At 32.4% G+C, this 13410-nt stretch overlaps 1 long non-coding RNA gene across 7 annotated transcripts; it reads right to left on the bottom strand.

The window, feature by feature from the left end:
* Nucleotides 1-10371: 10371 nt before the first annotated feature.
* Nucleotides 10372-12092, bottom strand: LOC124954211. 7 transcript variants are annotated; one of them, XR_007102487.1, is made up of 4 exons: nt 11757-11961; nt 11339-11463; nt 10949-11266; nt 10372-10839 (listed from the first exon to the last, which is right to left on the bottom strand). It is a non-coding gene; the product is annotated as an uncharacterized LOC124954211 (long non-coding RNA). The 7 variants fall into 7 exon arrangements; XR_007102486.1 differs by having other exon boundaries at nt 10372-10832; XR_007102490.1 differs by lacking the exon at nt 11757-11961 and adding an exon at nt 12000-12092 and having other exon boundaries at nt 10372-11266.
* Between the last annotated feature and the right edge of the window lie 1318 nt (nt 12093-13410).

Here is a 13410-nt window from a genome sequence, read left to right as displayed (position 1 = left end):
CATGAATCATTCAATGCGATTCATATTATTAATCGTATGTACTTATTAATCTTGGCATGATATAAAAATAATTATTTTTCCCGTTTTCACAAGAAAAAAATAAAAATCATGAAATATTTAACATTGCAAGAAAAAACTTCAGATATACTATTTATCGGGTATTCATTATATTGAGCGTTATATAACGATTGTCACATCAATTATGGAAATGATGGCTTTATACCAATTAGTTAATAAATATAAATCAAATTTTTAATCGAGACCATCCTATATACATCTATATATTGTTTATAAAATAATTCTTCGATAAGCACGTAAATAACATCATGTTCTCTTTTCTCCTTTCTCTATTCTCTTTTTTTACCGAGTCGAACGATCGTATCACGTGAATGGATTTTTAGTTGATCGGGAGTGAAAAAGAAAAGGAAAAAAAGAAAATAAAGAAAGGAAAGCAATAAGCAAAAGCAAGGAAAACTTTCTACCCAGCCATATAATGTTATATAAAGAATAAATATTCTTTCCACAGAAACATGAACCTAGAATAGGGTAAGATATTATAATCTGATATCTCTTCCTTTCTTCCTTTTTTATTTTTTTCCCCTCATTAATAATGTCTCTTTTTTTTATAATACTTTAATATCATAATTAAACACGCGCATATATCATTCGAAGTTTGTACATATGTCGATAAAGTCGTTTTCAAAAAAAAAGAAATCATAAATTCAATAATGTTCCGATCGATGGAATAATAAATTTCACGGATTAACTTACTCTGTAAAACATTAAGTAAAAAAAAAAGCAATCTATTCTATTTCGCAAATATAATAAACTGTTTTTATTTATTTTTATTATTATTTTTATTTTTATTTTTATTAAACATCGAAAGAAAATAACATGAAAAATAAATTACACTACACGCATAGCAATTTAGTTAAAAAAAAATTGTATTATTATCAATTCAATTATTATTTATCGATTCTGCGTATATTATTCGTACAAATACTAATAATCACACGTGGTGGTTAGCAATATGTTGTACTTCGTAAATAAACTTGATCGTAAGTGAAACGAAAACTTGACTTGTTCGGTTCTTGACGGTAGGCAATATCTCTTACAGATGTGCACGACTATCCCGTTGCGTATCTCTCAAGGGGAATAGTCGACGAAAAATTATATATACTTATAGGATCTAGATCTATCGAGTGCAATGAATAATAATTTCTTTTCTTTTTCTTTTGTTTATTTAATTTCCTTAGTTAAGAGTAACTACAGTATTATGGAAATTTTAACAATCCCACTTCTGAAGATCTATGGGAATTTCTATAACCCTTCTTCTGAAAATCTACAAGCGTTTCTATATATACAGAGATAGCCGTGATTAATAAAGAAATAAAAATCAATGGATATTTATTATGGAAAAATAATAAAATGAAATAATATAATAATACAGAATATCTTTTCGTACGCGGACATACTACGACTCTTTTTTTGCCAAAAACTACTATTTACTTGGTGTTTTTCTCAATTCGTTCTTTTCTCAAGTACTCCCTGTAGCTTTTCCTGTTGCCACTCACACTTGAACATATGCATTAGGCAATCCTTATCAGCTTTTGTCTTATCTTTTGTTTCATTACTTATCTCACTCATATTGCATTTCCATCTCACTTTCTCTTTCCCGATCTCAATCCGTTCTTAACCATTTATAAACAATGTATCTTACGCGTGTCAACGTCGTGTGTTATAATAAACTTAGCAGGTGATTAAAATTCGTCATTAAAAACCCCCATCTCAAAATCTTGTTTAACGTGGTTCAACATCTTCTCCCCAAGTTATAAACTACAAAACTACAAACGTTCGTGACATATGCCGTATATGTTGCTACATCAAGTAGCAACATATTAGCGCGTGGTTGTTCTTATTATGTATATGTGTGCTGGTTTAACCGTTTATAATCTCTAAAGAGGGATATCCAAAGAAATGTAATTCGAGATTGAAAAACATAATGTTTTACAAATGGGCGATAACGATTTGATATGAAGAAAATGGAAATAACTTTCAAAATTTGTTACATTGTGACGGACAGGATCTTACTCCTGAAGAAACACACTACACATGCTGTACTATTTTTGAATATCGTCTTGTATGTACGGTACATCACATCTATAGTGCGCTGGTAGTAATACGAAGGAACCAACAATCGAGGATAGTATGATCAAAGTCCCGTTCCTACTTTCGATGTTTATACACCTTTTCGACATCGTATGCATGTTCTATTAGCAACACACATATCCATGTACTGCGAAACTTTTAGATTTTCATTAAGCGCGTACATACTCTTATTGTTCTTATTATTGTAACGAAATTTTTATTTACACCGAAGTCATTTCTTCCTTTTATTAAAGTGCTGCCCTAAATGTTAATATCACGGATCGTATAATGTGAAATATAAATTTTTTACTTAACAATTTATCAATATATATATATACATATACATAGGCAAATTAAGAAATAAATTAAATTTTTGGATACATTTAAATAAATAAATTTACTTTTAAATATCTACACGTCGGAATAAGTATCAATGATTTTCTATATCGAATAATTGAGAAATTTATTCATATTTTTACGATCTTATTAATTTCTAATTCACGTTGATACGATAATGAAAATTCTTGTCGAAAAACTTACAGAAATGTTTTGTCATTAAAATATCGTGGTGACGGAGACAGCGACGACATGTTTCCTATGCCGTACGACAAATTCTATTTTGTAACTATCAACATGAAAGAATATCGCTATGAATGAGGTGAAGCAACCTTTTACGACATAGAGAAATTTTTATGGGAAAATTCCTCTCTTTTCTGTTCTATAGAAGAATGTCAATTAAAAGCAGCGCTCGGAAATAAAATCTAATCGGTAGGAGACGACCTGCTTTTCTCTCTTTCTTTCTCTCTCTCCCTATCTCTCTTCATGTCTTTCTCTTCTAGTCTTTCTCTCTTTCGCTCACTTTCAATATCGATAGTGATGCAACCAAAGTGAAGTGTTGCCCAACCTGGGAAATAGGAATTATGGGCAGGATAAATATGCAAGGAGTGGATACGGACGGCTAATAGATTTGCAGGCGTGTGGCGAAGTAATAAAAAAGGTCGAACGTAAGGTATAGTAAGAGTAGTGGGAAAGAGAGAAAGAGGGAGAGTCTCGACTTCTTCTCCCTCTCTTTCTCTCTTCTTTCTTTCTTTACCATTTCCTTCTCCGTCACAATCGGTCCATATCTCAACTCCACTAAATAGCACTTCTTACAGGATTCACTACTAACGAGCATCCTTGTCAATTTTACAATTCGAAATATGTGAATACCCATGTTTAATAGCTGATCGGCCATCAACTTTGTGCCCCCTTACCCACTCCGTCTCACGTTTCTGAACGAGCTTCACCACCAACCCTCTTTGATAGCCATCTTTTCGAGATGTTACTACTACCCCTTTATGGATAGACAGATAGATAGATAGATAATGAGAAAAATAGATAGAAACAGACATTGTGTGTGTGTGTGTATGTGTGTGTGTGTGTGTGTGTGTGTATGTGTGTGTGAGAGAGAGAGAGAGACGGAGAATAAGAAGGGAAGTAGGAGAAAGACGGTAGAGGAAAATATCGTCGTGCTACGATCGCCGAATTAGGTAATTACACTTTATCTATCTATCTCAAATACATTTCCCACGGATTGCTGCCGTAAACTTCGAAATCGGCTAACAGCAGTTTTGACGAAGTGAGCGCGCAGTGATGGCAACGGATAGCCTTCATTTCATCTATATATGCATAGTTTGCTACAGCATCTCCTCCTGTTGTGCCATGTTATGTACCTATCTTTGCACGCGTTTACTTTCTCGATGGAACTTACACTATACCTATTGCCGTCATACCCTCCTGCTCCTCTCATCGTCGCACACTCTCTGACTCTCGCTCATTCTCTCTCTCTTCTTCTTTCTCTTTTTCTTTCCTTCATTCCGTTTTGACACCCAAAACAATGCCTTTATACAATACGCTGGCGCGCATCGGTTTTGATTGAATCTTTTTTAAGAAAGATTAATGAAAAGAAAAAAGTAAAAAAGAAAAGACAAAGGACAAACTAAAAGTAAGATACTCTGGGAAAAATCAGAAATCTTTCTGCGATATATCAATTCGGAAAGTTGCTAAATCGTAAAAGTATGCGATTGAAATTTTGCGTTTGTTGCGAACGATAACGTAGATGAAAAGTCACATCCGCATACGTTCAGGATTTCTACATTTCCGTGGATAGAAGAAGGATGAACCGGACACAAGGAAAGGAGAAAGAAAGAGAAAGAGAGTAAGAGAGCTGGATAGCATGAAGCATGAAAGAAAGAAAGGGAGAGGGAGAGAGAGAGAGAGAGAGAGAGAGAGAAAGACGGAAAATGAGAGAAAAAGATGGAAAGAGAGAATGATAAAAAGCAAACTTTCCAGCGTGACGGCTGATTCTTGCGAGCCAGATGGTGAATACATTTTTAAATAAGATCTTTTTGCTTGTCCAACATCGCCCCATCGACACCAACAATCCACACACTCACAACCGCACTTTCATCCTTTTTGTTCTCTCTAGTTTCTCTTAATCCTGCATCACCCCACTCTCAAGCTCGAATTTCGTTTCGGTATCGGAGAATTATTCTTTAGTTTCAGACCTGTGTCGGGGAAAAGTAGCATCAAAAAGCAGACTCGGATCGAAATCAGCCTTATCATTTCATTCGTCACCACCTGCGTTTTCTAATGTGTTTTCACATGGCTTCGGAGGACGTTCAAACAAACTCTTTCCTTTCTCATATGCTCTCATTCTCCTCTCCCTCTCGTTTCATTCTCACTCTTCTTTATTTTTCTTTCTCTGTTTCTCTTTCTCTATCTTTCTTTATCTTCTAGCATGAATCAACGTCTGACTTGCAGACAATATTGCTCCTTAATGAAATCGCTGACCAATACCATTTGGGCAGATACAGGCACGTAAATGTTCATAGGCGTTTGCATCGAAAGATCGAACATATCGTCTAAACGTACCCGACTTTTCGAACGGGAATGCTAAAATTCGACTATAACATGTCAAGATTAACGAAAATATTACTTTTAGATACAACGAATATCTGATACTATATTAGACTATAAAGATCTTTTGGAAGAAAAAAGAGAAGAAAGAAAATAAAGAAAAAAAAAAAAGATAAAAAATGAAACCAAATAATTCGCAGAAATTGCGAATAGGTCGATAAAATTTTTTTCTATTTTCCCTTTTTTTCGGTATCACCTATTGATTTTTTCCTTCTTCATCTCGATACATACCTATGTCCTTATCGCTTGAGTTCAATTGTGTTTGATCACCAACGGTGAATAAAGGTTCAAAATAAAAGACTCGCTAGGTCGTGGCAGAGACAAAGAAATGAAAAACCACTCCTACCAGCACCACCACTACGACTACCACTACCACTATTATCTCCTTCAACAACCACAATATCCTCCAAACATAATAAAACCCAAACCACCCCCTCCACCATCGCTACTACCACCACCACCAACACTAGCACTACCATCACTACTACCACACCAATCATCCACACTCAATAAAACCCAAATCAATCCCTAACCACCAACACCACCACCACCATCATCGCTAGTGCCATCGCTACCACCATCGTCCACCTAAAAACCATTCAAATGTATTCTATCTATTGTACTAATATTTCTTCGGGTGCGATTGTTTAATGATTCGCATTTTTTTACATTCGTCACTATCGCTCATTACTGTTTTACCAACACCACGATCGTTAATTCCCCTCTCAGATACTGTTTCCCTTTTGGATACAAAAGTGATACTTCTTTCGATTTATCAGTTTCGCAAATCGCGCAGATAATTTTCAAGCTTACGATTTCCGTCATGATTTGCGATTGATAATTTCGGTTGATGCATAGAAATACATACATATATATGTATATATGCTTGTACACAACACTGTATTCGCATGAATAGATGACATGACCAGCTTAAGTATTGTAGTTTAGATCGACTCGTCGATTTTGTGCTATGATCACAAAAGTCGTGATAATACACTATTAATCATGACCGTTACTGTAAAAGATAAAGATAATATCTTTTTGGATTCTTCGAGAATGTCTCGTCAGGAAAGTTGGTCGTGAAAGAGGGATGGTATAATTTAATAGTACGGCTTGAAAGTTTTATAGGACATACTAGCTAGTGTTCCACGACGACGACTACGACTACGATGATTACGACGACGATGGCCACGATAACTATGACAACGACAATGCGTAGAAGTAAAGGGAGGATGATTACTCCCGAATAGTAGTAGCAGCAGCAACACATCGAGGGATCCTACATTCACATCTAAAACGTCAGACTGTCTCGACCTCGTTTTCGCGCGACATTCCCATGTCGGCCCGAATGGGTTCTCCTTTAAACATTACATATAAGTATGTATTAAATTGGAACACATTTTAATGACAATGTATATTTAATGACAAATATATTTTGTATGTATATGTGTAAATATTCGATCGTTCGAATATTTCTTGAAATTTCATTAATATTATTTCATTAAATCGAATGATTTTCAATTTCTAGAAAAGACAGTATATTCAAAATTATACTGGAGTTATAAAAAGAAACTTTGCATTTATAAACTTACAAAGATATCCTTTTCAGAAAATAAGATTTGACAATATAGTAAGTTAAATGAAAAAGATGATTTTATAGATGTCTGAAACTGTTCTGAAATTGTACTCTTACAATTTTATTGTATCTTGAAAGAAATAATTGAAAATGTATAAAACTATCGTATCGACCCTATTAAAAAGATAACGAAAAAGTAAAAGAATTGAAGAATGAATTAACCCTTTTATAATACAATATGTTTTGTGCCTTAAAAAAAAGAAAAATTATATAATATGAAATTTTCATATTTAAAACAAAATTATAGAATTCATAACTATAATATAATTTTCATATTTTCTTTTAATCGTCTATAACAGAATTAATTTTTCCTTTAAAAAAAAATTATATAATGCAAATTTGATTATTGTAATACTTTACATTAGTATATACATATAATTATAACATAAAAATTTGTAATAATTTCATCTTTACAAAAACCTTCTATCTGTCTATGGGTGAAGTTCGATCAAAATTATATGTAATATCTCGTTCTCGATGATAATAATGTAGGTTTTTAGAGGCAGAGGGATAATTTTTTACTTGAAATTTTTCTTTTTATTTAAAAGCAAAAGAAAACAAGTTGCGTAAGCTGAAATTATTATATAATAAAAGAAAGTTAATTAGTACTCAACTTTTATTCAATATTGCATGTGTAAATTGGCCATTGAAAGTCTGAATGGGTTTATTATAAAATTGAAAGATAGTTTGAGAACTAGGCGTCTATCCAGAAATGCATCTTATTGTTGTAATGTCTGTTGTAATGTATTGTTGTTATCTACGTTGTCTGCTGTATGGCGTGTGCTATATGCCGTGAGTTGATTTGTATCAACACCTGCGTTTCCCAATAATGATTTAATCCAGTGACCTATATCTTTAGCTATAACCGCTGCAAACGGTTTTGTAGTTCCAATGAACAAATTCGTTGTCTAACCATCTCTTAATTTCTTAGTACAATCTATGAAATCTAGGACTGCGGAGACCACACACAGTCCCGGTTTACTATTGTGAAAGGATAAAGTCAGTTCGGGGAAAATGTTCCTGGTTTTGATGTCATAATCAATTCAGTTATGTTAATTTTTATCTTCATGTTTCTAGTTATCAATTCTTATTAGTGCTAAAATTTGAAGTCTTTGAGCTGTAATTAATACCAATAACGTTGCTACTTTTTTTGTAACTTCTTTTAATTTCAATTTCTTAATTGGATGCATTTTTTCTATGTATTCCAGTACAGGATCGATGTCTCGCATTGAAGAATACTTCGACTTAGACGGTCTTTGCTTAAATATGATTTTAATAAAACGTGATATTAATCCATCTTTGTTAATATCATATGCTGAAATTAAAGATACAGTAGATCGGGCAGTATTAAGCGTAATGTAGCTTGTTCCATCTTTAAATTGATTATTTAGGAATTTAATATCAGTGGTTCTTGAGTTAAATAAATTGAGTCAAAATTATTTAAGTGTGCGAAAGTCCATCATCGTTTGAGACTATTCTTGTACTGCTTCAGTAACTGTGCAATATAATTTATCATCACATCTGTTGTATCTTCTGAAAGTCCTCTCTTTACATACGCCATCCTGACAATTTCCGTGCTTCCATCAAAAGATAGGATGTTAATAGGTTACTCATGTCTCTGCAAGGAGAAATTAATAAATTCTTATGTGGTTTAAATACCATGGTAGACTCTATAAGTACAGATGTGAACAGAGTCTATCAGGGCTGCGTAGGCCATATTGGTATGACTAACACCCCAACCACTTTGTTGTTAATTATTTTTCAAAGTGTATGTAAAATAATTGAAAATGGCAGGAAGGCATCGAACTGTTGGTTTATCGATGACGTGGTGAAAGCATTCACTATTTTCGTTTCTAAGTCAGGGAATCTAGAATAAAATGTCTTACATTTTTTATTTAATTTAGTCAAGAATTTTTAATCTAGCAAAGAAATCAACTGAAAATGGGCCGAATCTTTTCTCAATCTGACGAAAAGCAGCAATCTGAGTAAGCTTCCATTCAAAATTTACATTTACATTGTCTGATGCTCTACTTGCCTCAGTATTTTCTGTTAATGATATGTATGATGTTTTTATCATATCCATTTTTCTTTACATTACTCCTAAATTTTCCTTAAGAGCTCACTAAGATGTGGATACCGGACTCCTCCGGACTTATTTACGTAAACGATAGCTGTGGTATTGTCTAAGAGAAGTAATATGTCACATCCCAACGCGAAGCATTTTATCGCAAAAAATATTAAAGATATGATTCATATGATTCTTTATGATGAATTCAAATGATTCTTTCTTTCTTGTTTGTCCCAAAAACCAAAAATTTCTTTACCTCCATAGTAATAACCTCAGCCTGACAAGGATAAATCTGGGAAAATTTCGAGAGCATAAGATTGAGTTTCAATTGGATTTGCGCCAATGGCAGCATTTCCATCAGTGGAATTCCTTTAACATTGACTCCATTATTAAAATTTTTCCCTCATATTTTCAGTCATTAAACTTTAATGTTAAAATTTTCGTCTCTCCAATCGCTTATAGCGAATGAACCTATAAGCTACCGCAAGACAATACCCCAAGTAATTCCGCAAATTTTCTAATTTTTCACATTTTGTTTATTTTAAATCCGTTTAATAGTTTTACTATTTGAATCTTTTTCTTATCTGTTAAATTTATAGTGAATTAATAGTATTGGTAACGAAACCTAGATGTTTACAACATTGTTCCGCAACTAAAGTACTTTTCTAATAGTTGATAATTAAACCCCACAGTTCTAAAAATTGAACTCTCTCTTTTATATTTTGTCCACATCCATTTTTTGATTCATTAATAAAGAGAAAATCATCTAGGTATAAGACCAATACATTTTGTGTTATATATCTTAATATATTTACTATAGGTTTCATAACATTAATAAAAATATACAGACTGATGCATAATCCAAATGGTAAACATAAAAATTGGAATGTTTCTCGCTTCAACTTGAATCTTGAAAATTTTCTATGGTCCTTATATATGGGTACTGAGAAATAAGCATCTTTAAGATCTATAGATCCTAAGAAATCTCCTGGGGCAACCAAACCTAGTGCTGATAGAATGTCCTCTACTTTAAAATGTGGAACTTGAGTGAAATTATTCAACTCCTTTAAACTGATTATAAACTGATTAGAGTCATTGGGTTTTGGTACTAGGAAAAAGGTCGATATGAACTGTCCCTTACAGTCCTAGCATCCCTCGACAGAGGACAATTTTTCCCTCAGTACAAACTCTTCGGTTGGTATTTGTAATGGTAATTGTTGGTATTGTAAATGGTATTTTATAATCATTTAAATGGCTGAGCATATATTTATCAGCTGTAATTTATTTCCATATCTCCACATAGAAGGATAAACGACTTGCTGTTTAATTATTTTTACTAATTTCTCGACGATGAATGACTTGTCTTCCAGATTGTTGTTCTGGACAGATTTTGTGGGATTTTGTACGTCTTTGATTTGAATTTTAACAGGCGTTTCTGTTGTTGACCTATCGGACGGTAATTCGCCGATGGGTATTTTCAGTTTCACTGACTTCAAAACTTTACCGCTGTTTTCGATGGGACCTTCTTAATTTCAGCACAAGTCTTCTTTATCTTTTTTGCATCTATAACCATTTCCTTGAGCTTGTTCTCGTACAACTGTTCATTGGAAACGATCGAGTCTATCACTGGTTTAATATTTTTGTTTAGCTGTGATGTAATAAATGATTTTCGTGCTTTAGTCTGTTGAAGAAAGAGATCCGTTAATATCTATCCAGCGTGATTGATATAATCCGTAAATATATTCTCATCTAGGCTGTCTTTCGGAGGATCTATTAAAATAGAAACTGCCGCACCCAACGCCCATACAATGGTACCGACACATTTCTGAGTATCCAAGAAGTGTTGGTCTCTCTTTTTAGCAACATCTGATAACAGTGGTAGTATCTCAAGGTTCATTTTGGTCGATTCAGTGTAATTTTATATGATTCTAAGATTTCTTTTTTATTTTTCTCTGGCAGGTCTTTATTTTTCGATTACAACCACGTTTCTTTTAGTTGTGGATCCTTACTCAGGATCCTTACCTAAAAACTTCAGACGTTATTTTTTTAAAAAACCTTATGCGTCAGACGTTGTGATTTTATCATGCCAAGGATGACTACATTATAATTATCGAGAACGAGACATATAATATAATTACATCAATCACTTGAAGAATAGTTTTGAAGCATCTAGTCATCCGTTGATACTGTATGGAAGAAAGTTGAACATACAGCATTTTTATAACATCTAGGTTATGTTCATTGTATCTTATTCTGGTATTCTATAATATTCTGATATTTGATCCATGACATACTTCTTCAATCGAAATCGTATTTTCATTTTTTTCATTATCCTTTATGGTTATCCGTTATAAAACATCGTTTATAACTTTTACAATTTCTAGAGGAAATTGTACACTACAAACTAACGCATTTCTTTTAGCAACATCTTCAGTTTATTCTCCCTCTATTGCAAACTGCAAATTAAAAAAATCGTTGAATAACGAATTAAGAATAATGGAATGTATAATAACATATTTATTTCATACACTGCCTTATTCGAATACACTTTATCAGACTTCACAAGTCACATTTTTGAGAAACCTAAAGACACAGAAGTGTCTATTGTTGATGTATTGAGTGAACTTTCAATCCTAATCTCGCTCACCATCTTCTGAAATAACAGAATGAGTTTTGTTGTATCTATTTCCTTAATTTTTTTATTTATTTCAACATTCCTTTAACTCTTGTCATTGTCAAATATAATAAGTAATAACAATCGAAACGTAACCAAGTTATGACGGGAAAAATTGCATTCATATCTTAAACAGGAAGAATATTTCTGTTCAATCGTCAATTAAATTACCAAAATAAATAAGTAAAACAAAACCAAAGTAAACATTGCAAAGATACAATTTTTAAAATAAAAAATCAAGGTTAACTTCCTATTAAATGGAACCATATAACCTTTTTGTAGGAGGTATTGTAGATGAAAATTATATAAATTCAATGATGTAGAAGATGGGTACGTTTGTTTAACAATTTGTTCAATAATTTGAAAAAATCGTTTTGAATCTAATTATTATCCTTATAAATGCGTAAGTCAATCACTATCATTATTAAAAAATAATTCTTCACCGAATATAAGTAGTAATCTCTTTGACAATATGTAATCACAGCAAACAGAACACTAACTTATCATGAACGTACATGTCACAGATAGTGTGCGCATCGACGTGCGCTGACCAATCATATGGCGATGAAGTGACCAGTTGAAAAATATCGTACGACACACGTTCCAATTCGAAACAAAAGAAGCCCGCCGAAAATCTCGCTCCTTGATCTGTGAGCTATTGCGATAATTCCTAGTTATCAAAGATAATTTCTTAGGAGGGAAGATTCCGAATTCGCAAATTTAGGAGATTATGAAACTTTAGAAATATGTAAAGTTTATATAGGTATGTATTACGTCATTTTATTTTCCCGCTAATATTCACTCCAAGGGGATAATCAAAATCATCCATTTTTCGATTTTGTATTATAACTGGTATACCGTAAGAAATAGAGAACAAAGTCTAAGATAAAAGTTTTTTCTTTTAAATAGAACTAACATTTGAGGAAATACATATCATTTATTTATATGATTGGACAAAAGTTATAAACGTAATTATTAATAATTTCTTCTAAAATTAATTTTTTCATGTGTGGTCAATCTGATTAATTTTCAATCTATTAGACTTATACTTGTTTAATGATTTTTTGAAGATAATTAGTCAAAATATGTGATTAATGAAAGTACAGAATGTTTTATAAAAAAAACTAAAAGTCATTAAACTTTCGGTTCAATCGAAAATAATATACTTTTTCACATAATTGTACAGTTTTAAATCAAAATATTACTTAATCTCTTGGAACGATATATTTCGAAACAATTTTGACATATCGACTTCATTGGATTCGGAATCTGACATTATTTCTGGCCCACCATAGCTGTTTGATGTATTACCAATGTCCACAAATTCTTCACAGTAGTTACTGTCTTTCGTAAATCGAGAAAAATGAAGTTGCTCGTTTGGCTCTATTTGTTTATATATTTTGTGTCAATGGAATTCAAACAATTAAGGCTATTCATTATCTTTGGTTGTTATCAAGAATTAAAATATCAATAAATATCAAGGAGAACAGGCGTAATTCTTGACCGATTTTGATGAACAAGGTCTCATTTTTAAATTAAAAGAAAGACGAAGGTTTAATCTAAAAAGGCTTTTATTTGTGTATCAATTATTCTCGAAGAATACCATTTTTAACACGATTTATTTTTGAAGAAAAAAAAAGCTTTTTTATAGGATTTGAAACCAACACGCTGTAGATTAAACTTTTGTCTTTAAAATGAGATCTCGTTTATTAAAATTGATTAGGAATTACTTCTGTTCTGATTTATGGCATAAATGCTAACGTTTTTCGCGAAGAAAAAGTTTAATATTGTTTCACTCTTCGAAATTTTTGGCAAAAGAGATGAAGCCCTATTACTATACATGCTGGAATGACATTTGTTTTATGTCCATGAAGTAACGATCGGCTGGTTGGTTGTGTGCATTAATAGCTGATGTTCATATTCTTT

The sequence above is a fragment of the Vespa velutina genome, chromosome 14 (assembly GCF_912470025.1).
Source record: "Vespa velutina chromosome 14, iVesVel2.1, whole genome shotgun sequence".
NCBI lineage: Eukaryota > Metazoa > Arthropoda > Insecta > Hymenoptera > Vespidae > Vespa > Vespa velutina.
Note: the sequence above shows the minus strand (reverse complement) of the source record. Positions and strands in the feature narration are given on the sequence as shown.